Raw genomic sequence first — 23,983 nt, 5'->3', positions numbered from 1 at the left:
GCTCTGTACATGGTATACAGTGTATAATGTAAGTGTACAGTTAATATAGTGATCACCAGGGCCGGCTCCAGGTTTTTCTGGGCCCCGGGCGAAAGTGTCTCAGTGGGCCCCTTTAATACATACCACGATTCATGATGCACAGATACCGCAGAGAAATATATATATATATATATATATATATATATATATATAGTACAATGCAAAGATTTCACTTCTTACAGTACATGAGCGATATCTATTGTAAATTCCACAATAGCTCATAAACCGGCGAATCGCTCCACACAGAATACTGGCCCCCATATAAGGCCCCATACGGAATACTGGCCCCCATATAAGGCCCCATACGGAATACTGGCCCCCATATAAGGCCCCATATGGAATACTGGTCCCCATATAAGGCCCCATACGGAATACTGGTCCCCATATAAGGCCCCATACGGACTACTGGCCCCCATATAAGGCCCCATACGGACTACTGGCCACCATATAAGGCTCCATACGGAATACTGGCCCCCATATAAGGCTCCATACGGAATACTGGCCCCCATATAAGGCTCCATACGGAATACTGGCCCCCATATAAGGCTCCATACGGAATCCTGGCCCCCATATAAGGCTCCATATGGAATACTGGCCCCCATATAAGGCTCCATACGGAATACTGGCCTCCATATAAGGCTCCATACGGAATACTGGCCCCCATATAAGGCTCCATACAGAATACTGGCCCCCATATAACGCTCCATACAGGATACTGGTTCCCTTATAAAGCTCCATACAGGATACTGGCCCCCATATAACGTTCCATAGAGGATACTGGTCCCCTTATAAAGCTCCATACAGGATACTGGCCCCCATATAACGATCCATACAGGATACTGGTCCCCATATAATGCTGCATGCAGGCTGTTACCCCCCACATAATGCCCCATACAGGCTGTCCCCCCCCTTATAATGCTCCATGCAGGCTGTTACCCCCCACATAATGCCCCATACAGGCTGTCCCCTTCATATAATGCTCCATGCAGGCTGTCCCCCCCCCCTTATAATGCCCCATGCAGGCTGTTCCACCCTTATAATGCCCCATGCAGGCTGTCACCCCTCCTCTTCATAATGCCCCATGCAGGATGTACCCCCCCACTTTATAAGGCCCCATGCAGGATGTCACCCCCCCTCTTTATAATGCCCCATGCAGGATGTCACCCCCTAACTTTATAATGCCCCATGCAGGTTGTCACCCCCCTCTCTTTATAATGCCCCATGCTGGATGTCACCCCCTCTCTTTATAATGCCCCATGCAGGATGTCACCCCCTCTCTTTATAATGCCCCATGCAGGATGTCACCCCCTCTCTTTATAATGCTCCATGCAGGATGTCACCCCCCCTCTCTTTATAATGCCCCATGCAGGATGTCACTCCCCCCTCTCTTTATAATGCCCCATGCAGGATGTTACCCACCCTCTCTTTATAATGCCCCATGCAGGATGTCACACCCCCCTCTCTTTATAATGCCCCATGCAGGATGTACTCCCCCTCTTTATAAGGCCCCATGCAGACTGTCACCCCCTCTCTCTATAATGCCCCATCCAGGATGTCACCCCCTCTCTCTATAATGCCCCCTGCCCCATGCAGGATGTCACCCCCCCTCTCTTTATAATGCCCCATGGAGGATGTCACCCCCCTCCCTTTATAATGCCCCATGCAGGATGTCACCCCCCCTCTCTTTTTAATGCCCCATGCAGGATTTCACCCCCCCCCATATTATGCCCAATGCAGGATGTCACCCCCCATATTATGCCCCATGCCTCCATACATTAAAAAAAAATATCAAATACTCACCTCCCTCCTCCTCACCTGCTGCCCGCTGCTCGGGTCCGGACTCCAGAGTTGCCGGCGTCTTCCCGCTCTGCACTCCCTGTGACGGCCCTCGGTGGAAAGACATCACCGCACCCTCTGACCTGAGACGTCACAGGGAGTGCAGAGCAGGAAGACAGTGGATCTGCAGAGGCACGGGGAGAGGTAAGTATCCGGGTGCCGGGTCCCTGAGCAAGCAGGGGAGAAGGGTGGGCGCTGACACCGCTCTCCTCCGCCCATAGCCCAGCGGGGTGTGCGACCGCCAGTGGGTCCCCCTGCCTGCTCAGGGCCCCGGCACTTGCCTGCGTGCTGACGCCGGCCCTGGTGATCACCGGTGACATTATAAACAGGAGCTCTGTATATAGTGTCAATGTACAGGTAATACAGAGATCACCAGTGACATTATACACAGGAGCTTTGTATATAGTGTCAGTGTACAGGTAATACAGTGATCAGCAGTGACATTATACATGGGAGCTCTATAGATAGTATACAGTGTATAGTGTCAGTGTTCATGTAATACACTGACTCACCGGTGACATCTCTAGGTGAAGTCCTTCATCTTCGCTTTTCTTCTTCATCCAGCACAGAACAACATCACTTCTTCCAGCCAGGACTCGTCTCTGCATAAAATAACACACAGCTATCTAGAGCACATTCCCCAATTTCTACATTACACAGCTGAATACAGACGTGCACCCACCATTAATATATAATTAGTTATTATGCAACCCACCATTCCAAATATAAATTGTAATCCATCTCTGCTCCCCCACTAACTGTAAATAGCCACTTCCCCACCTAATAAATATATAAATTAATTAGAACCTGTACTCTTTCCCCCCTATTTATTACCAGTCACACTCCGTCACCCTCAACGCCCCCCATTCTGTACCTCCTGCTTCTCCGATTCATTATATTTATATGCATCCTCTGCCCCAATCCCAATTCATTATGTCATGTCCACGCTCTCCCCACCTCCACCCTCTATTCATCATCATTTACTCTCCTCCACTCCCAATTCCCCATGTGCTCTTCCCACTCTCCCTCCATTCCCAATTCCCCATGTGCTCTTCCCACTCTCCCTCCACTCCCAATTCCCAATGTGCTCTTCCCACTCTCCCTCCACTCCCAATTCCCCCATGTGCTCTTCCACTCTCCCTCCACTCCAAATTCCCCATGTGCTCTTCCCACTCTCCCTCCACTCCCAATTCCCCATGTCCTCTTCCCACCCTCCCTCCACTCCCAATTCCCCATGTGCTCTTCCCACTCTCCCTCCACTCCCAATTCCCCATGTTCTCTTCCCACCCTCCCTCCACTCCCAATTCCCCATGTGCTCTTCCCACTCTCCCTCCACTCCCAATTCCCCCTTGTGCTCTTCCACTCTCCTCCACTCCAAATTCCCCCATGTGCTCTTCCACTCTCCCTCCACTCCAAATTCCCCATGTCCTCTTCCCACCCTCCCTCCACTCCAAATTCCCCATGTGCTCTTCCCACTCTCCCTCCACTCCCAATTCCCCCTTGTGCTCTTCCACTCTCCCTCCACTCCAAATTCCCCATGTCCTCTTCCCACCCTCCCTCCACTCCCAATTCCCCATGTGCTCTTCCACTCTCCCTCCACTCCAAATTCCCCATGTCCTCTTCCCACCCTCCCTCCACTCCCAATTCCCCCATGTGCTCTTCCACTCTCCCTCCACTCCCAATTCCCCCATGTGCTCTTCCACTCTCCCTCCACTCCAAATTCCCCATGTTCTCTTCCCACCCTCCCTCCACTCCCAATTCCCCATGTGCTCTGTGTGTGTGTGTTGCTAGACTTCTGGTTTTTCAAGGTGCATAAAAGTTCACAATATGTAATGGATGACTAAAAACATAGTGCAAGCACAAATATGTTCACTGTTTGTATATATAACTTATTACATTTATATCAAACAGACCAGGGCTGTGGGAACTTACAAAAATAGAACCACACGCAAGAGCTTGTCTTATGGCTATTAACTGGAAAAGAACCATATAAAAACGAAGGGTTTCTGTTGAAAAATAAGCGCTAAATAAATACAAGCAAGGAATGTACCAGCCCAAAAGGGTAGTGTATACCTGAAGCATCCCCACAATGGGCTCGACCTTTGAGAAAATCTGTATGTACAATACTGTGCAAAAGTTTCAGCCACTGGTGGAAAAAATGCTGCAAATTAAGAATACTTAAATAAAAGTGTTAATAGTTTATTTGTATCAATTAACAAAATGTAAAGTGAATGAACAAAAGAGAATTATGAATCAAATCAGTATTTGATGTGACCGCCTTTTGTCTTAAAAAACAAAACAACATCAATTCTCTTTACACTTGTGCACAGTTTTTGAAGACTCTCGGCAGGGAGGTTGTTCCAAACATCTTGGAGATCTAACAGCAGATCTTCTGTGGATGTTGCTTGTGTGAATCCTTCTGTCTCTTCATGTAATCCCAGACAGACTTGATGAGGTTGAGATCAAGGCTCTGTGGGGGCCATATCATCACTTCCAGGACTCCTTGTTCTTTACACTGAAGATAGTTCTCAGTGACATTGTCTGTAGGTTTGGGGTCGTTGTCCTGTTGCAGAATAAAGTTGGAGCCTATCATTTGCCTCCCTAATGGTATTGCATGATCGATAAGTATCTGCTTGTATTACTCAGCATGTAGGACATCATTAATCCTGACCAAATCCCCAACTACATTTGCTGTTAAAAATTAGAAGAAAAATTGCTTCATGGTGAAGAGCTGACAAATAGCATACATCTCATGATGAGGTTGAAATGCATAGCATCTCAAGTAACATAGTCTTAATTACAATCATGTTTATCTATATATTCTCACACTGTGGCTGTGCCCCTATTTTTCTCTGCTTTTCCTGTTGTTTATTCGTTTTTGAAATTTGGTGCACCTGCATTTGCTGAAATGCAGCCCCAAACATGCAAGGAACCTCTAGGATGCTTCACGGTCGTCTGCAGATGCTCATTATTGTGCCGCTCTCGAGTCTTACGGCAATCAAACTGCCGATATTTTCCTATAACAATTTCACATTTTGATTCATCAGGCCAGAGCACTTGTTGACAATTTCCTGCACCCCAGTTCCTTTTTGAGCATGATTGTGCCACTTGTCCTTGTTTCTGTGCTGAAGATATGGTTTTATGCTGCATTTGTGACTCACCCCCTGGGCCAGTGCTGTAGTGCGGCGCGATTGCGCGCGGGGGATACCCGGAGCCGGATCCGATGGGGGTAGTAGTCTTCGTGTGGCGGTGACCCGGTCCGCGCCCAGGGTGGTCAAACTAAGTGGCAGTTATTGGTATGATGGTATTAGTGTCCGACTATGCCACCCGTTGAATGCGGTTATGAAACCGCCGCTGCAGGGCAGACCGCTGAGGCCGGTGGTATAGGTGTGCAGCAATGTTGATATAACCCCCAACGGGAGAGGTATGGCCTCAGGGCAGCGGATGTGGATGATGTTGGGAGTGATGGTGTGGATGTCCCAGCACTAACGGTGCGACAAGGAAGCACGGAGACGCGAGGGTACAGTTCAGGGCCTTTACTGATGGTACAAGGCAAATTTCCCCGGGAGTACTGGCTAGTAGTTGGGGCCTGGTTAGTCTGCGAGTAAGCCGGAGTTCCCCTGGCCAGGTGGAGTTGTAGGCCTTCCCGTTAGTCTGTACCCTTCCTGGCTACCCTGCTTTCGGCGGTTACAAGTAGCCCACGTCCCTGGGTATACCGTGTGGTGCTCACCCGTATGGCTGGTGACCTGGGGCCTCCTGTTAGCCTCCGCTCCGGGATGGCGGTGCTGGTCCCTTCGTTGTGACTGAGCCTCCGGGCTTTTATGACCAGAGGACCTGGAATCCCCTGCCGGATGGATTCTGCTGCTGGGTATATCTTAGTCCCCACAGTCTCGGACTCCTGTGTCCGGTTTTAGTACCTTCTCCCAGGGCGAGCTCTGCACAGCTCCAGCCCCTGGCGCTTCTCCTTGGCTCCTACAGAGCTCCTGATGTCTATCTGTCCCTGTTTCTGCGTGTCCAGACCAGACTCCGTCTCTGTCTGGAACTCCTCTCTCTAACCCTGCCTCAGCCCCAGTTTATGTAGGGGAAGTTCTTCCCCTCCCAGGACTGGGTAGGAGGTGTGGCATACTTAGGATTCCTGCCCAGGAGACCTCCCAACTGCTCACAGACGTAATACTGCTATTACTGTGGAAACCAGACCCCTGGGGTGCCACATTCCCCCCTAGTGAAATTTAGTACTCCCGGACTAAACATATTTATTTTTTTTTTTTTTTTACAAAACATAACAGGGTATAAACAATAACAATTAAATACATGAGATGGTCACGGCGTGTCCGTAACCGGGAAGCAATAAGGGTGTCCATTTCACAAAAGAACAGGGAGCCGTAACCAGGTAGGGGTCTGTCCTGCCCCGAGTCTTTAACAGTCTTTAGTCCATTCCTGGGTTACGCTCCAAACATATTTACAACAGAGTTCCGGTTACTCACTGTCCATAACCTGTCAGTCCATATAAAGAAATCTGTAACTGAAAAACATAATTAGCAACGGCTACAACAAAACAGGTAAACATAAAATAGTTAAAGCAACTAGCCAACTTAGATTCTCCAACGTACGGGCATCTGGCCTCTGGTAACCCTAGTGGACCTACGGAGCTCACTAACTGGTCCTGCACTACAGGGTGTAGGAGGTGTTATGGGCAGGCTGGGCAGCTTTCTGCGCACTCTTTGGCTCACTAGGGGCACGGCAGGCTCACTACTAGCAGAGGGTTGATCCTCCTGTACTGCTGGTGTGGACTCTTCTGCCTCTTGGGCCGGCTGCTCTTCCAGCTCTACTGGTTCCTCTGTAGGCACTTGCGGGGCTGGCTGGAGAAAGGTGAGGACGGGTACCACGACAGCACCGTTTACTTGTGTCCAAGACCGGGGGAAGTCTCCGAGTACAGTCCTGATCATTTCTTCCCTTTCCTCTGCGGGTCGAGGGTTTTCTTGATCTTCTTCTTCAGGGTTTTGCAGCTGCTCGGGACACTTCTTCAGGTGGTCTCTGGAGACAACGGCTGTGGTTTCTCCTCCATCCTTACTGATCACGCAAATCTTTGGGTTCTCATGGCTTGATGGCAGTACGGTGTACGGGTCCTTCTCCCACTGGTCGTCCAACTTGTGGAGCCGTCTTTTCCTCTTCAAGACCTGCTCTCCAGGTACCAGGGGAACAGCGGGAGCATACTGATTATAAGCCCTCTCTTGCCTTTCTCTAGCTTGAGACAGACTTCGCTCGACGCTCTCCTGTACTTTCCGATACTGCTGCTGCCGTTCTGTATCCCAGTCTGCCTCTGGCGAGGTGTCCTCGGGCGTCAGGACTCCCATCTCCAGGTCGATAGGCAGCTTACCAGGTCTCGCTCTCATTAGGTAAGCCGGGGTACAGTTGGTAGAACCTACAGGGATGTGGTTGTATAGGTCCACCAGATCAGGCAGCTTCTCAGGCCACATACTGCGTTCTTCCAGGGGCAATGTTTTCAGGAGGTCTATCACCACCTGGTTCATCTTCTCGCAGAGTCCATTAGTTTGTGGGTGATAGGGCGTTGTTCTTATCTTCGTGCAGCCATACAGGTTGCAGAACTCCTGGAAGACTTCCGCTTCGAAGGCTGGCCCTTGGTCTGTCAGCACTTGGTCCGGGTACCCGTGTGGACGGCAGAAGTGCTGCTGGAAGGCTCTAGCTGCTGTTTGAGCCGTTAAGTCCTTGACCGGGACCACCACCAGGAACCGGGAGTAATGATCTACGATTGTGAGGGCGTAGACATACCCAGATCTGCTTGGAGCCAGTTTCACATGGTCCAGGGCTACCAGTTCCAGTGGCTGTCGAGTGATGATGGGCTGCAAGGGAGTCTTCTGGCTGGCACGGTCCTTCCTTCTTAGGTGGCACGGTCCACAGTCTCTGCACCACCTCTCGATGGCTCCTCTCATGCCTACCCAGTAGAACCGTTCACGCAATAAGAACTCCAGCTTCTTCCACCCGAAATGTCCTGCTCCGTTGTGGTACGCCTCCAGAATCATAGCCGCGTCTCGTCTGGGGACCACTACCTGCCAGGTCAACTCATGTGTTCGAGAGTTAACCATTCTCCGGCACAACTTCTCCCTGTAGAGGAACAGCCTACTTTTCTCCTTCCACAGTTGCTTAGTCTCCTCTGGGGCGTCTGGGTCCAGACTGGCATCGGCTTGGGTCAGCATTTCCTTCACCAGACGGACTGCGGGATCACTGTCTTGCGTCTCCGCCCAGTTGTAGTGGGGCAAGGGATTGAACGTCGCGGAGCGCCTGTCCTTCACACGGTGGGAATACAGGGTGATCCCATGACGGTGGAACGCAGGGAGCTCAACTTCTTCCAGATCTTCTGGATCTTCCCCTACGTCCGGTAAGTTCGGCATTCTAGACAGGGCATCCGCGTTGGCATTTGAGCTTCCTGCCCGGTATTTGATGGTGAATTCAAAGTTGGACAGGCGAGCCATCCATCTCTGTTCCAGAGCACCGAGCCTTGCAGTGTCCAGGTGTGTCAACGGGTTGTTATCCGTGTACACGATGAATTTGGAGGAGGCAAGGTAATGCTTGAAACGTTCGGTCACTGCCCACACTACTGCCAGGAACTCCAGCTTGAATGAGCTATAATTCTCAGGGTTCCTCTCGGTGGGTCGTAGCTTTCGGCTAGCGTAAGCGATTACCCGTTCTTTTCCTTGCTGGATCTGGGACAGCACGGCTCCTAGCCCGATGTTACTTGCGTCCGTGTGGAGGATAAAGGGCTGGCTGTAGTCTGGATATGCCAGGATTTCATCCCCCGTGAGGGCCATCTTCAGCTGGCAAAAGGACTCCTCTTCCAGCTTTTCCCACCTGAAGGGCGGCTTCTGGTTTTTGGCTTTTCGCGATTGACCTATCAGGAGGTCCTGCATAGGGGCTGCCATTTTGGTGAAACCGGGAATGAATCTTCGGTAGTAGCCTACCAACCCGAGGAACTGCCGCACTTCCTTTATGCTGGAGGGTCTTGGCCAGTCCTTAATCACGGTGATCTTATCAGGGTCAGGAGCCACTCCGTCAGCACTCACCACGTGTCCCAGGTATTGCACCTTTGGTTTCAGGAGGTGACACTTGGAGGGTTTCACCTTTAGGCCGTAGTTTGCCAGAGCTTCGAACACTTCTGCCAGGTGTTTCAGGTGGTCCTCGTAGGTCTTGGAATAGACGATGACATCGTCCAGGTATAACAGGACCGTCTCGAAGTTCCGGTGTCCCAGACAGCATTCCATCAACCGTTGGAAGGTTCCTGGTGCGTTTCAGAGCCCGAACGGCATACAGTTAAATTCGCTGAGACCCATCGGGGTGGTGAATGCGGTCTTCTCCCGGTCTGCCTCTGCTACAGGAACCTGCCAGTACCCGCTAGTGAGATCCAAAGTAGAGAAGAAGTTAGCAGATTTAAATGCAGCTAAGGACTCTTCTATCCTTGGTAACGGGTACGCATCTTTGTGTGTGATACGGTTGACCTTCCTGTAGTCTACACACATTCTCATAGTGTTGTCCTTCTTTTTCACTAAGACTAGTGGAGCTGCCCAGGGGCTACAGCTGTCCCTGATTACCCCAGCCTCCTTCATGTCTCTAAGCATCCCCTTGGCGTGTTGGTAGTGTGAAGGGGGTACGGGTCGGTATCTCTCCTTTATGGGAGGATGGTCTCCCGTGGGGATGTGGTGTTCTACCCCCTTTACTCGCCCGAAGTCTAACGGGTGTTTACTAAACACTCTCTCGTACTCTTGAACCACCCGATAGACTCCTTGTTTCTGGTGTGAGGGAGTGGAGTCAGTACCCAGATGTAGTTGCTGACACCAGTCCTCCACTGGTTTCTTAGAGCCGTTACCTTCCTCTGGTTGAGATGGAGGCAAGGGTTCCACGGCCTGTACAGAATTCTGGTTTATGGTGAACAATTTAGCTAGCGTGGCATACCGGGGCAGGTGTACTTCTCTCTCACCGATATTTATGATGCGAACGGGCACCCTCCCATGGCGTACATCGACCACCCCCCGTGCTGTCAAAATGGTGGGCCTACTGTCTGAGTAGACGGGTTCTACCATTGCTTGGTAGTCTCTACCTCTTAGACCAATAGCTGCCCGGCACCAAATCATCATCTCACTTTTTGGGGGCATGGCAATAGGGAACGAGTCACACATTCTCACGCTACCTATCTCACCACCAGATAGTTCCACCTGTTGCCGCTTCATCAGTGCCCGGATCTCTTTTTGGAGCACACGCTGCTGGCCGGAACTGGCGTTCTTGGCAACCTGCTGTAAAATGAGAATCACCTCTGCAAGACAATTTTCAATTACATTGGTTCCCAGGGTGATTCTAGGGTGACTCTCATGACGGTCTATGTCCACTATAATCAGCCCTTGTGCCGCCAGTTCGACTTTACCGATTTTAATGGTCACCTCCTTGAATCCCACCTGCGGCACGGGCTGACCATTGCTGGCGATGATACTCAGGTCGTCGTCTGGGTAGCGGGTTATGTCCGAATCATTCCAGTACTGCTTGAAGAGCACGTACGGGATGGTGGTGACCTGTGACCCAGTGTCTAGTAGGGCACTCATAGGAATGCCATCCAGTACCACAGGCAAGATTGGACGTCCCCCTACGTATTTATCACGCCAGTTTGATGGGCCTGATGGTCTTATGCCTGGGGGTTGGCCCTCTACCCCAGGTTGTGCCCGTTTAAATGACAGTACCTTGCCACATGTCCGGGTTGATTGCAGCGGCGGCAAATAGGTCGTCCGTCCTCGTTGTATCGATCGCTGGGTCTTCCTCTGGCCGGTGGGGTCCTCCTTGGTCGGCGCCACGGGATGTCCTCCGGTCCGGATGCCAGCTCGATCTTCCCTGCAGTAGAAACTTGTAAAGACTGCACAGTTCGGGTTAGCGCGGCAACGCTTTTAGTTAGCTCTTGGACCTGATGGTGCAGGTCTGTAGCCGGGTCACTGTTTAAAGCCTGCGCATCAGCTCCCACAGGCCCTGCAGACAAGGGCGCCGTCTCCTGGTGATAAGTGATAGCAGGGCGCCTGTGGGTCACAGCGCCACCTGGTGCTGGTTCTCGGAGCACCCGGATGGCTCCGTCCTTGAACTGTGCAAAGTCCAGGTCAGGGTCCTGTAAGGCCATTGCCCGCAACTGGGTTCGGTGGGCATTGCACAGTAGACCCTCAATGAATTGTTCAGTCAACAGCTTATCTTCATTTCCCACGCTGTCAGGGTCTGCCTGCTTAATGGCTCTCAGGGCCTCTTGTAGGTTTAGAGCATAGTCTCTTATACTCTCATGTGCCCGTTGTTTGCACCCATAAAATCTTAGTTTTATTTCGGCTGAGGTGCGGGTGTCAAATGTGTCTTTCAGCCGGGTTAGTATGTCTCTGACAGTCCTCTTCCTCCCAGGTGGCCAGGACTTTACCTCCCTTTGGGCTGCCCCGATTAATTGGGCCACCAGGATGCTCACTTTTTGCGCCTCCGTGAGGGGATACACCTGGAAGAGGCTATCCAGTCTTTCTCTGAAGTCATTTAGGGTATGTGACTCCCCTGAGTACTGGGGTAGCCAGGCTGCCCCCGGGATATAGGGCATGGTGAAAGGCATGACCGCAGCAGCGGTGGCGCTGGCGGCGGCTGTGGCGGTGAAGCTCTCCTCCGTATCCGACATCCTCCTCCCCCCTAGTGGACCGTGGCCTACCTTGCGATGATCCTCTTCCGTAGGCCGCGGCTCCGCAGTGGATCGTCAGGGTTGAGGACCTTCCGTCGCGCTCCTGTGACGTCGGCGTCTGCTGGGCTCCTTCCAGGACCTTACGCAACGTCCGGACGTGAGGCGGGGCTTCAGTTCTCGCGGGCTTTCGGAGTCCACGCCCCTCTTCTTCCTGCGCGGCGCCCTCAAGATGGCGTCCAATGGCGGGAAAACTCCACGGATGGCGGGAAGAAGGCAGAAGATGGCGTCGGATGGCGGGAATCGGCTCCAGATGGCGGGAAACGACTCCGGACGGCGGGAAACTTCACCACAGGTAAGTATAAAAGTCTCTTTTTTTTCAGGCACGCAGTACCCGGTGGTTGCGGGCACGTAATCCTGCCGACTACGCCAAAGTTGACTCACCCCCTGGGCCAGTGCTGTAGTGCGGCGCGCGTGCGCGCGGGGGATACCCGGAGCCGGATCCGATGGGGGTAGTAGTCTTCGTGTGGCGGTGACCCGGTCCGCACCCAGGGTGGTCAAACTAAGTGGCAGTTATTGGTATGATGGTATTAGTGTCCGACTACGCCACCCGTTGAATGCGGTTATGAAACCGCCGCTGCAGGGCAGACCGCTGAGGCCGGTGGTATAGGTGTGCAGCAATGTTGATATAACCCCCAACGGGAGAGGTATGGCCTCAGGGCAGCGGATGTGGATGATGTTGGGAGTGATGGTGTGGATGTCCCAGCACTAACGGTGCGACAAGGAAGCACGGAGACGCGAGGGTACAGTTCAGGGCCTTTACTGATGGTACAAGGCAAATTTCCCCGGGAGTACTGGCTAGTAGTTGGGGCCTGGTTAGTCTGCGAGTAAGCCGGAGTTCCCCTGGCCAGGTGGAGTTGTAGGCCTTCCCGTTAGTCTGTACCCTTCCTGGCTACCCTGCTTTCGGCGGTTACAAGTAGCCCACGTCCCTGGGTATACCGTGTGGTTCTCACCCGTATGGCTGGTGACCTGGGGCCTCCTGTTAGCCTCCGCTCCGGGATGGCGGTGCTGGTCCCTTCGTTGTGACTGAGCCTCCGGGCTTTTATGACCAGAGGACCTGGAATCCCCTGCCGGATGGATTCTGCTGCTGGGTATATCTTAGTCCCCACAGCCTCGGACTCCTGTGTCCGGTTTTAGTACCTTCTCCCAGGGCGAGCTCTGCACAGCTCCAGCCCCTGGCGCTTCTCCTTGGCTCCTACAGAGCTCCTGATGTCTATCTGTCCCTGTTTCTGCGTGTCCAGACCAGACTCCGTCTCTGTCTGGAACTCCTCTCTCTAACCCTGCCTCAGCCCCAGTTTATGTAGGGGAAGTTCTTCCCCTCCCAGGACTGGGCAGGAGGTGTGGCATGCTTAGGATTCCTGCCCAGGAGACCTCCCACCTGCTCACAGACGTAATACTGCTATTACTGTGGAAACCAGACCCCTGGGGTGCCACATTTGCATGAAGACTAATTCTGGCCAGACATCTCTGAACACTAGATGGAACCCATTAGTAGATGCCAGTTCTCAGCTCAGGGCACTGTTGGACATCATAAGATTTTAAAGGGAAGTAAGAATGTGTCTTTCATCTGCTGCACTGCTTCCTTGGATGACCACTGCGACTACAGTCCTCAATGTTGCCTATTTTTTGGTGCTTTCGGTACTGAAAAATACAAGCAGATCCATCATGCAATACTATCAAGGTGGTATGTGATTGGTCCCAAATTTATTTTGCAGCAGAACAACAACCCCAAACAAACAGCCAATGTCATTAAGAACTATCTTCAGCGTAAATAAGAGCAAGGAGTTTAGATGTAATTATATGGCACAAAAGAGCCCTGAACTCATCATCATCGAGTCTGTCTGGGATTACATGAAGAGACAGGAGGATTTGCAAAAGCGACATCCACAGATCTGTGGCTACTTCTCCACGATGTTCCTTCACTGTGAGCAAGTGACAAGTAACTAGAAGAACTGATGCAGATTTTAAGAAGCCCCTGGAAGAAGCATAAGGCGAAATGTCGTCGGGTGTTGGGAACACATGTCCATAGGAGCAGGAACACCAAACTAAGACCAGTCTATTAAGGTATATTACATTATTTACACATCCTTTATAGTCATTGGGTTCTTTGGCTGTATTATTCCCATCGTAGAGATATTCACAGCATGTGGATACTGCACTTGCACTTTATTATTTATACATAAGTTTTCTGCTTGTGGTTAGACCAGGGGTCCTCAAACTATGGCCCGCAGGCCACTTGCGGCCCGCGGAGGACTTTTATCCGGCCCGCCGGGCTATGAGCGGAGGAGAGGGGAGCGGTGTCAGCGCCCGCCCGCCCTTCTCCCCCGCTTGCTCAGGGCCCCGGCAGGTGGATACTTACCTCTCCCCGTGCCTCCGCAGAACCGCTGTCTTCCTGCTCTGCGCTTCCTGTGACGTCTCAGGTCAGAGGGCGCGGTGATGTCTTTACACCGCGCCCTCCCGAGTGCCGTCACAGGCAGCGCAGAGCGGGACGACGACGCCGCGACGCTGGAGTCCAGACCAGAGTAGAGCAGCGGCAGCAGGTGAGGAGAAGTGAGGTGAGTATTGGATTTTTTTTTTTTTTTATGTATGGAGGCATAGGTCATTATATGGGGGGGTGACATCCTGCAAGGGGTATAATAAGGGGGGATGACATCCTGCATGGGGCATTATATAGGGGGTGACCTATGCTGCCTATTGGGTACATTTACCTGCCTATTGGGGACCTATGCTGCCTTTTGGGGACCTATGCTGCCTATTGGGGATATTTACCTGCCTATTGGGGATATTTACCTGCCTATTGGGGACCTATGCTGCCTATTGGGGACATTTACCTGCCTATTGGGGATATTTACCTGCCTATTGGGGACCTATGCTGCCTATTGGGTACAGTTACCTACCTATTGAAATACCGGTTGATTTAACTTTACTTGTTCTTCATTTTAATATTGTATTTGTTCCTGTATTGTTTTTTTTACTACAAAATAAGATATGTGCAGTGTGCATAGGAATTTGTTTATAGTTTTTTTTAAAAACTATATTCCGGCCCTCCAATTGTCTGAGGGACCGTGAACTGGCCCCCTGTTTAAAAAGTTTGAGGACCCCTGGGTTAGACCATAGATGAATGTGATAAATTTAGGATTTAGATATACATTGCTATTGATTCATATATATTGATATACATTGAAATACTTTCTATTGTTTCATATCTACCATATATCCTGGCTAGCCTCCATAAGCCACATTCACCACAGACCTATTATGCATATTTTTTTGGTTCTTTTAAAAAGCAATGGCACTTTATATTTATTACTATAATGAAGTCTTTGATATTCACGTTACTCTATATATCTTGGATTGGGAGCACTATATGAATTTTTTTCATTACTTACCATCATCATACTATTGCTTATTAAATATATTTTGTGATTGCCCCAGTAATCATATCAGCTCTATTAGCTTGTCATGTGTCCCCCTTTTTTCCTTGAGGTTTACCCCTATTTTTATATATATACTGTAAGAAGGCCCCGGACATGTCCTTGAGGGGAGATATGTGTCAACGAGGTTAGTAGCTTCGGTGATGTAAACCCAGGAAAAGCATGCTCCAGCACATATAGTGCTGAGAGGGTTAATAGAGCATATCAGGGCTGTTTTTTACGAGCAGTCATAAGAGGTGGGAGGGATTGACTGCTCACATATTCCCACCCCAGGGCATTTGTCTTGCAAATAAAATGGAGACCCAGCATCTCATTCAGTGTCTGTGGCTGGAGGTGTGGAGACCTCCAGCGTGTCTGTGCTAAAGGACACTGACCGTGAGCGGGCAAACCTGCAGCACTATATGGACTGTTTATCTTTCTGTTTTGTTACTTTGTGCCAGACAAGGCTGTGTTTTGCTTACTTTGAAAGTGCGGTTTATGAAGTCTGAATAAACCTGCCTTGGAAATTTTTAAAGAAACCGACTCCTGTGCCTAACTCTAAAACAACTGAGTGAGTACCAAACCTTACAATACATATATTTTAATTATTCTCAATAAAAAAATAATTTTCAAAAATATTTTTCGCATATATCTTTTCTTTATTCTGGGATCATACATTTAGCCAGGTTGTTTTTGCTCATATGTTAATGAAGTGGTATGCACTAATTATATTTGGGACCAGTTGTTTAAATTATTAATTAAAGTATACTTGAAAATAGATTAGATTTTGGCATTACATAGATAGGCATTTAGGATGAAAATAAATTTGTGTTTTGGACCTTCCCTTAACCCCTTCACGACCTATGACGTATAGTTATGTCATAGGTCGTGTCATGGCATTTGGTGCGGGCTCCGGCGCTGAGCCCGCATGTTGTCAGGCACATGACAGCTGATCTGTTCCGCTGTCATGTGCCTCTAACAGTAGCGGGTGGAATCGCGATCCACCCGCGGCTGTTAACATGTTTAATGCCGCTGTCAAATTCTAACAGCGGCATTTAACTGGTGCAAACCGGCTGCACGTCACTAGCTCCTCCCATTGGTGCCACTGTCACATGATCGTGGGGCGCCGATGGGTTGCCATGACAACCCAAAGTCTGCAGGAGACGCCTCTGGTTGTCATTGCTGATTTCCAATGAGCAGCGCCCTGTGGCCGGCGCTCATAGCAGATGCTACACATAGCAGGGCTGAAGCAGATAATGGCAGCTTCAAGTCTCCTAAAGAGACTATTGAAGCAAGTGAAAAGTAAAAAAAAATATTTTTAGAAAATATATAAAAAATTGAAAAAATATAAAAGTTCAAATGACCCCCCCTTTTGTCCCATTCAAAATAAAACAATAAATAAGACACATATTTGGTGTCGCTGCGTTCAGAAATGTCTGATCTATCAAAATATAACAAGAATTAATCCGACCGGTAAACGGAGTATCGAAAAAAAATTAAAACGCCAGAATTACGTTTTTTTGGTCGTCACAACATTGCAATAAAATGCAATCACAGGCAATCAAAACATTGTATCTAAGCCAAAATGGTATCAATAAAAACGTCAGCTCAGGGGCAAAAAATAAGCCGTCACCCGGCCCCAGATCCCAAAAAATGGAGACGCTACAGGTCTCAGAAAATGGCGACTTTTTTCTAAAGTGCAGAACCAGAAAGACAAAGGCAGAGGCACAAATGTGTCAGGAATCACCATCCAAATACAATATACAATGTAACATTAGAAATGGTTACAAGCATATGATCATCAGGGGGTCACCTGGTCTCAGCAATTATCCCCCAAACTATGCAACTGACACAAAAGTCTGTAAGGAGATGACAATGGCCGGAGCGACTGCTGCCTGAAGTGAATCTGGCCCTGAACTACACACCCCAAGAAAAGCTCCATGTGAATATACCCTGAAATTGGCCTAATACGGCAGCGTCCAGTGGAGCAATGCTTCATAGACTGTGAGGCGCCACCTAGTTATTATCAGGCACAGCAACGGCCGGGGGGGGGACAGCTTTCACAGCAGTGATGTCTGTCTGTTTTTGAGTTTCATTTGGACGGTGAAAATGATGCAGTAAAAATGATCTGGCAACAGGATTCTCCAGGATAGAACAATACAGTAATAGCAAACATGCCGAGGTTTTTAAACACATTTTTACTTTGATTTTTATTTTAATCCTCATAGGGAACTTGAACCTGCAAACATTTGATCACTTGTACTCTATACCATGGCAACTCATCGGCCATCCGCGATGGATTGACGGGGTCGATGGGTGCCTGGTACAGTCATTTGGGCAGAATCGCATGATTTCAATGCTGCGGTTAATGATTGACAGTGACATTTAACAGGTTAACAGCAGCAACCGGACCACGCTCTGGTCACTGCTGTTGATGCTGGCTGTGTAATACAGCCAGTATTTGCCTTGTGTGGAGCAGTATCAATCCATACACCCGCATTAACTCTATTATTTAAAGTATGTCATTGGATGGGAAGGGGTTAAACAGGCAGTTTTGATGACATCACAAAGCACATAAACATCATAGATATCATATGACATCACAATTGGAATAGAATGTACCAAGTGCAACACCTGAGCCATCTTGTGTCCCTAGAGGCAGCAGCTTGAAGAAGACAAGGCCAGGTAGGTAGCTGTTCACTGAACACTAAGGTCCCATTCACACATTGTGTAGCTGTCGGGTGTTTGTAGTGAAGTTCAGAACTGCATCATTTACCCTTAAAAAATCTCAGCAAATATCTCTGATTGACGTGATTCCTTAAATAGGATCATTAAATCCTCTTTTCTGCAATGATAGGTGTTATGTCAGCTGTAATGAAGCACAGACAGATGACGGAGGTGCAGCAGGATGGCCGAAAAGAAACAACGGAGAACGTAGCAGCTTGATGGCACCAGGAGGACCAGACCTGGAACCACTCTGTGTACAGGCTCAATAGTAAGTCTATCAGCCTGTATCCCACTCTGTGTACAGGCTCAATAGTAAGTCTATCAGCCTGTATCCCACTCTGTGTACAGGCTCAATAGAAAGTCTATCAGCCTGTATCCCACTCTGTGTAGAGGCTCAATAGTAAGTCTATCAGCCTGTATCCCACTCTGTGTACAGACTCAATAGTAAGTCTATCAGCCTGTATCCCACTCTGTGTACAGACTCAATAGTAAGTTTATCAGCCTGTATCCCACTCTGTGTACAGGCTCAATAGTAAGTCTATCAGCCTGTATCCCACTCTGTGTACAGGCTCAATAGTAAGTCTATCAGCCTGTATAACACTCTGTGTACAGGCTCAATAGTACGTCTATCAGCCGGTATCCCACTCTGTGTACAGGCTCAATAGTAATTCTATTAGCCTGTATCCCACTCTGTGTACAGGTCAATAGTAAGTCTATCAGCCTGTATAACACTCTGTGTACAGGCTCAATAGTACGTCTATCAGCCGGTATCCCACTCTGTGTACAGGTCAATAGTAAGTCTATCAGCCTGTATCCCACTCTGTGTACAGGCTCAATAGTAAGTCTATCAGTCTGTATCCCACTTTGTGTACAGGCTCAATAGTAAGTCTATCAGCCTGTATCCCTCTCTGTGTACAGGCTCAATAGAAAGTCTATCAGTCTGTATCGCACTCTGTGTACAGGCTCAATAGAAAGTCTATCAGTCTGTATCCCACTCTGTGTACAGATTCAATAGTACATCTATCAGCCTGTATCCCACTATGTGTACAAACTCAATAGAAAGTCTATCAGCCTGTATCCCACTCTGTGTACAGGCTCAATAGTAAGTCTATCAGCCTGTATCCCACTCTGTGTACACGCTCAATAGTAAGTCTATCAGCCTGTATCCCACTCTGTGTACAGGCTCAATAGAAAATCTATCAGCCTGTATCCCACTCTGTGTACAGGCTCAATAGTTCGTCTATCACTCTCTATCCCACTCTGTGTACAGGCTCAATAGAAAGTCTATCAGCCTCTATCCCGCTCTGTGTATAGGCTCAATAGTAAGTCTATCAGCCTGTATCCCACTATGTGTACAGACTCAATAGTGCGTTTATCAGCCTGTATCCCACTCTGTGTACAGGCTCAATAGAAAATCTATCAGCCTGTATCGCACTCTGTGTACAGGCTCAATAGTAAGTCTATCAGCCTGTATCCCACTCTGTGTACAGGCTCAATAGTAAGTCTATCAACCCGTATCCCACCCTGTGTACAGGCTCAATAGTAAGTCTATCAGCCCGTATCCCACTCTGTGTACAGGCTCAATAGTACGTCTATCAGCCTGTATCCCACTCTGTGTACAGACACAATAGAAAGTCTATCAGCCTGTATCCCACTCTGTGTACAGACTCAATAGAAAGTCTATCAGCCTGTATCCCACTCTGTGTACAGGCTCAATAGTAAGTCTATCAACCCGTATCCCACCCTGTGTACAGGCTCAATAGTAAGTCTATCAGCCCGTATCCCACTCTGTGTACAGGCTCAATAGTACGTCTATCAGCCTGTATCCCACTCTGTGTACAGACACAATAGAAAGTCTATCAGCCTGTATCCCACTCTGTGTACAGACTCAATAGAAAGTCTATCAGCCTGTATCCCACTCTGTTTACAGGCTCAATAGTAAGTCTATCAGCCTGTATCCCACTCTGTGTATAGGCTCAATAGTAATTCTATCAGCCTGTATCCCACTCTGTGTACAGGCTCAATAGAAAATCTATCAGCCTGTATCCCACTCTGTGTACAGACTCAATAGTGCGTTTATCAGCCTGTATCCCACTTTGTGTACAGGCCCAATAGAAAGTCTATCAGTCTGTATCCCACTCTGTGTACAGGCTCAATAGTAAGTCTATCAGCCTGTATCCCACTCTGTGTACAGGCTCAATAGTAAGTCTATCAGCCTGTATCCCTCTCTGTGTACAGGCTCAATAGAAAGTCTATCAGTCGGTATCCCACTTTGTGTACAGGCCCAATAGAAAGTCTATCAGTCTGTATCCCACTCTGTGTACAGGCTCAATAGTAAGTCTAATCAGCCTGTATACCACTCTGTGTACAGGCTCAATAGTAAGTCTATCAGCCTGTATAACACTCTGTGTACAGGCTCAATAGTACGTCTATCAGCCGGTATCCCACTCTGTGTACAGGCTCAATAGTAATTCTATTAGCCTGTATCCCACTCTGTGTACAGGTCAATAGTAAGTCTATCAGCCTGTATCCCACTCTGTGTACAGGCTCAATAGTAAGTCTATCAGTCTGTATCCCACTCTGTGTACAGGCTCAATAGAAAGTCTATCAGCCTGTATCCCTATCTGTGTACAGGCTCAAGAGAAAGTCTATCAGTCTGTATCGCACTCTGTGTACAGGCTCAAGAGAAAGTCTATCAGTCTGTATCGCACTCTGTGTACAGGCTCAATAGAAAGTCTATCAGCCTGTATCCCACTCTGTGTACAGATTCAATAGTACATCTATCAGGCTGTATCCCACTATGTGTACAGGCTCAATAGTAAGTCTATCAGCCTGTATCCCACTCTGTGTACAGACTCAATAGAAAGTCTATCAGCCTGTATCCCACTCTGTGTACAGGCTCAATAGTAAGTCTATCAGCCTGTATCCCACTCTGTGTACAGGCTCAATAGAAAATCTATCAGCCTGTATCCCACTCTGTGTACAGGCTCAATAGTTCGTCTATCACTCTCTATCCCACTCTGTGTACAGGCTCAATAGAAAGTCTATCAGCCTCTATCCCGCTCTGTGTACAGGCTCAATAGAAAGTCTATCAGCCTCTATCCCGCTCTGTGTACAGGCTCAATAGTAAGTCTATCAGCCTGTATCCCACTATGTGTACAGACTCAATAGTGCGTTTATCAGCCTGTATCCCACTTTGTGTACAGGCCCAATAGAAAGTCTATCAGCCTGTATCCCTCTCTGTGTACAGGCTCAATAGAAAGTCTATCAGCCTGTATCCCACTCTGTGTATAGGCTCAATAGTAAGTCTATCAGCCTCTATCCCACTCTGTGTACAGGCTCAATAGTAAGTCTATCAGCCTGTATCCCACTCTGTGTACAGACTCAATAGTAAGTCTATCAGCCTGTATCCCACTCTGTGTACAGGCTCAATAGAAAGTCTATCAGTCTGTATCCCACTCTGTGTACAGTCTCAATAGTAAGTCTAATCAGCCTGTATCCCACTCTGTGTACAGGCTCAATAGTAAGTCTATCAGCCTGTATCCCACTCTGTGTACAGGCTCAATAGTAAGTCTATCATCCTGTATCCCACTCTGTGTACAGGCTCAATGGTAAGTCTATCAGCCGGTATCCCACTCTGTGTACAGGCTCAATAGTAAGTCTATCAGCCTGTATCCCACTCTGTGTACAGACTCAATAGTAAGTCTATCAGCCTGTATCCCACTCTGTGTACAGGCTCAATAGAAAGTCTATCAGTCTGTATCCCACTCTGTGTATAGGCTCAATAGTAAGTCTATCAGCCTCTATCCCACTCTGTGTATAGGCTCAATAGTAAGTATATCAGCCTCTATCCCACTCTGTGTACAGGCTCAATAGTAAGTCTATCAGCCTGTATCCCACTCTGTGTACAGACTCAATAGTAAGTCTATCAGCCTGTATCCCACTCTGTGTACAGGCTCAATAGAAAGTCTATCAGTCTGTATCCCACTCTGTGTACAGGCTCAATAGTAAGTCTAATCAGCCTGTATCCCACTCTGTGTACAGGCTCAATAGTAAGTCTATCATCCTGTATCCCACTCTGTGTACAGGCTCAATGGTAAGTCTATCAGCCGGTATCCCACTCTGTGTACAGGCTCAATAGTACGTCTATCAGCCTGTATCCCACCATGTGTACAGGCTCAATAGAAAGTCTATCAGTCTGTATCCCACTCTGTGTACAGGCTCAATAGTAAGTCTATCAGCCTGTATCCCACTCTGTGTACAGGCTCAATAGTAAGTCTATCAGCCTGTATAACACTCTGTGTACAGGCTCAATAGTACGTCTATCAGCTGGTATCCCACTCTGTGTACAGGCTCAATAGTAATTCTATTAGCCTGTATCCCACTCTGTGTACAGGTCAATAGTAAGTCTATCAGCCTGTATCCCACTCTGTGTACAGGCTCAATAGTAAGTCTATCAGTCTGTATCCCACTCTGTGTACAGGCTCAATAGTAAGTCTATCAGCCTGTATCCCTCTCTGTGTACAGGCTCAATAGAAAGTCTATCAGTCTGTATCGCACTCTGTGTACAGGCTCAATAGAAAGTCTATCAGTCTGTATCCCACTCTGTGTACAGATTCAATAGTACATCTATCAGCCTGTATCCCACTATGTGTACAGGCTCAATAGTAAGTCTATCAGCCGGTATCCCACTCTGTGTACAGGCTCAATAGAAAGTCTATCAGCCTGTATCCCACTCTGTGTATAGGCTCAATAGTAAGTCTATCAGCCTGTATCCCACTCTGTGTACAGGCTCAATAGTAAGTCTATCAGCCTGTATCCCACTCTGTGTACAGACTCAATAGTAAGTCTATCAGCCTGTATCCCACTCTGTGTACAGGCTCAATAGAAAGTCTATCAGTCTGTATCCCACTCTGTGTACAGTCTCAATAGTAAGTCTAATCAGCCTGTATCCCACTCTGTGTACAGGCTCAATAGTAAGTCTATCAGCCTGTATCCCACTCTGTGTACAGGCTCAATAGTAAGTCTATCATCCTGTATCCCACTCTGTGTACAGGCTCAATGGTAAGTCTATCAGCCGGTATCCCACTCTGTGTACAGGCTCAATAGTAAGTCTATCAGCCTGTATCCCACTCTGTGTACAGACTCAATAGTAAGTCTATCAGCCTGTATCCCACTCTGTGTACAGGCTCAATAGAAAGTCTATCAGTCTGTATCCCACTCTGTGTATAGGCTCAATAGTAAGTCTATCAGCCTCTATCCCACTCTGTGTATAGGCTCAATAGTAAGTCTATCAGCCTCTATCCCACTCTGTGTACAGGCTCAATAGTAAGTCTATCAACCTGTATCCCACTCTGTGTACAGGCTCAATGGTAAGTCTATCAGCCTCTATCCCACGTTGTGTACAGGCTCAATAGTAAGTCTATCAGCCTGTATCCCACTCTGTGTACAGGCTCAATAGAAAATCTATCAGCCTGTATCGCACTCTGTGTACAGGCTCAATAGTAAGTCTATCAGCCTGTATCCCACTCTGTGTACAGGCTCAATAGAAAGTCTATCAGTCTGTATCCCACTATGTGTACAGGCTCAATAGTAAGTCTATCAGCCTGTATCCCACTCTGTGTACAGGCTCAATAGAAAGTCTATCAGTCTGTATCCCACTCTGTGTACAGGCTCAATAGTAAGTCTATCAGCCTTTATCCCACTCTGTGTACAGACTCAATAGAAAGTCTAACAGTCTGTATCCCACTCTGTGTACAGGCTCAATAGTAAGTCTATCAACCCGTATCCCACTCTGTGTACAGGCTCAATAGTAAGTCTATCAGCCCGTATCCCACTCTGTGTACAGGCTCAAAAGTACGTCTATCAGCCTGTATCCCACTCTGTGTACAGACACAATAGAAAGTCTATCAGCCTGTATCCCACTCTGTATACAGGCTCAATAGTAAGTCTATCAGCCTGTATCCCACTCTGTGTACAGACTCAATAGAAAGTCTATCAGCCTGTATCCCACTCTGTGTACAGGCTCAATAGTAAGTCTATCAGCCTGTATCCCACTCTGTGTATAGGCTCAATAATAATTCTATCAGCCTGTATCCCACTCTGTGTACAGGCCCAATAGAAAGTCTATCAGTCTGTATCCCATTCTGTGTACAGGCTCAATAGTAAGTCTATCAGCCTGTATCCCACTCTGTGTACAGGCTCAATAGAAAGTCTATCA

This window comes from Phyllobates terribilis, unplaced genomic scaffold, assembly GCF_046119375.1.
Source record: "Phyllobates terribilis strain yellow unplaced genomic scaffold, ASM4611937v1 Scaffold_13__5_contigs__length_258822181, whole genome shotgun sequence".
NCBI classification, from domain to species: Eukaryota; Metazoa; Chordata; class Amphibia; order Anura; family Dendrobatidae; genus Phyllobates; species Phyllobates terribilis.
Note: the sequence above shows the minus strand (reverse complement) of the source record.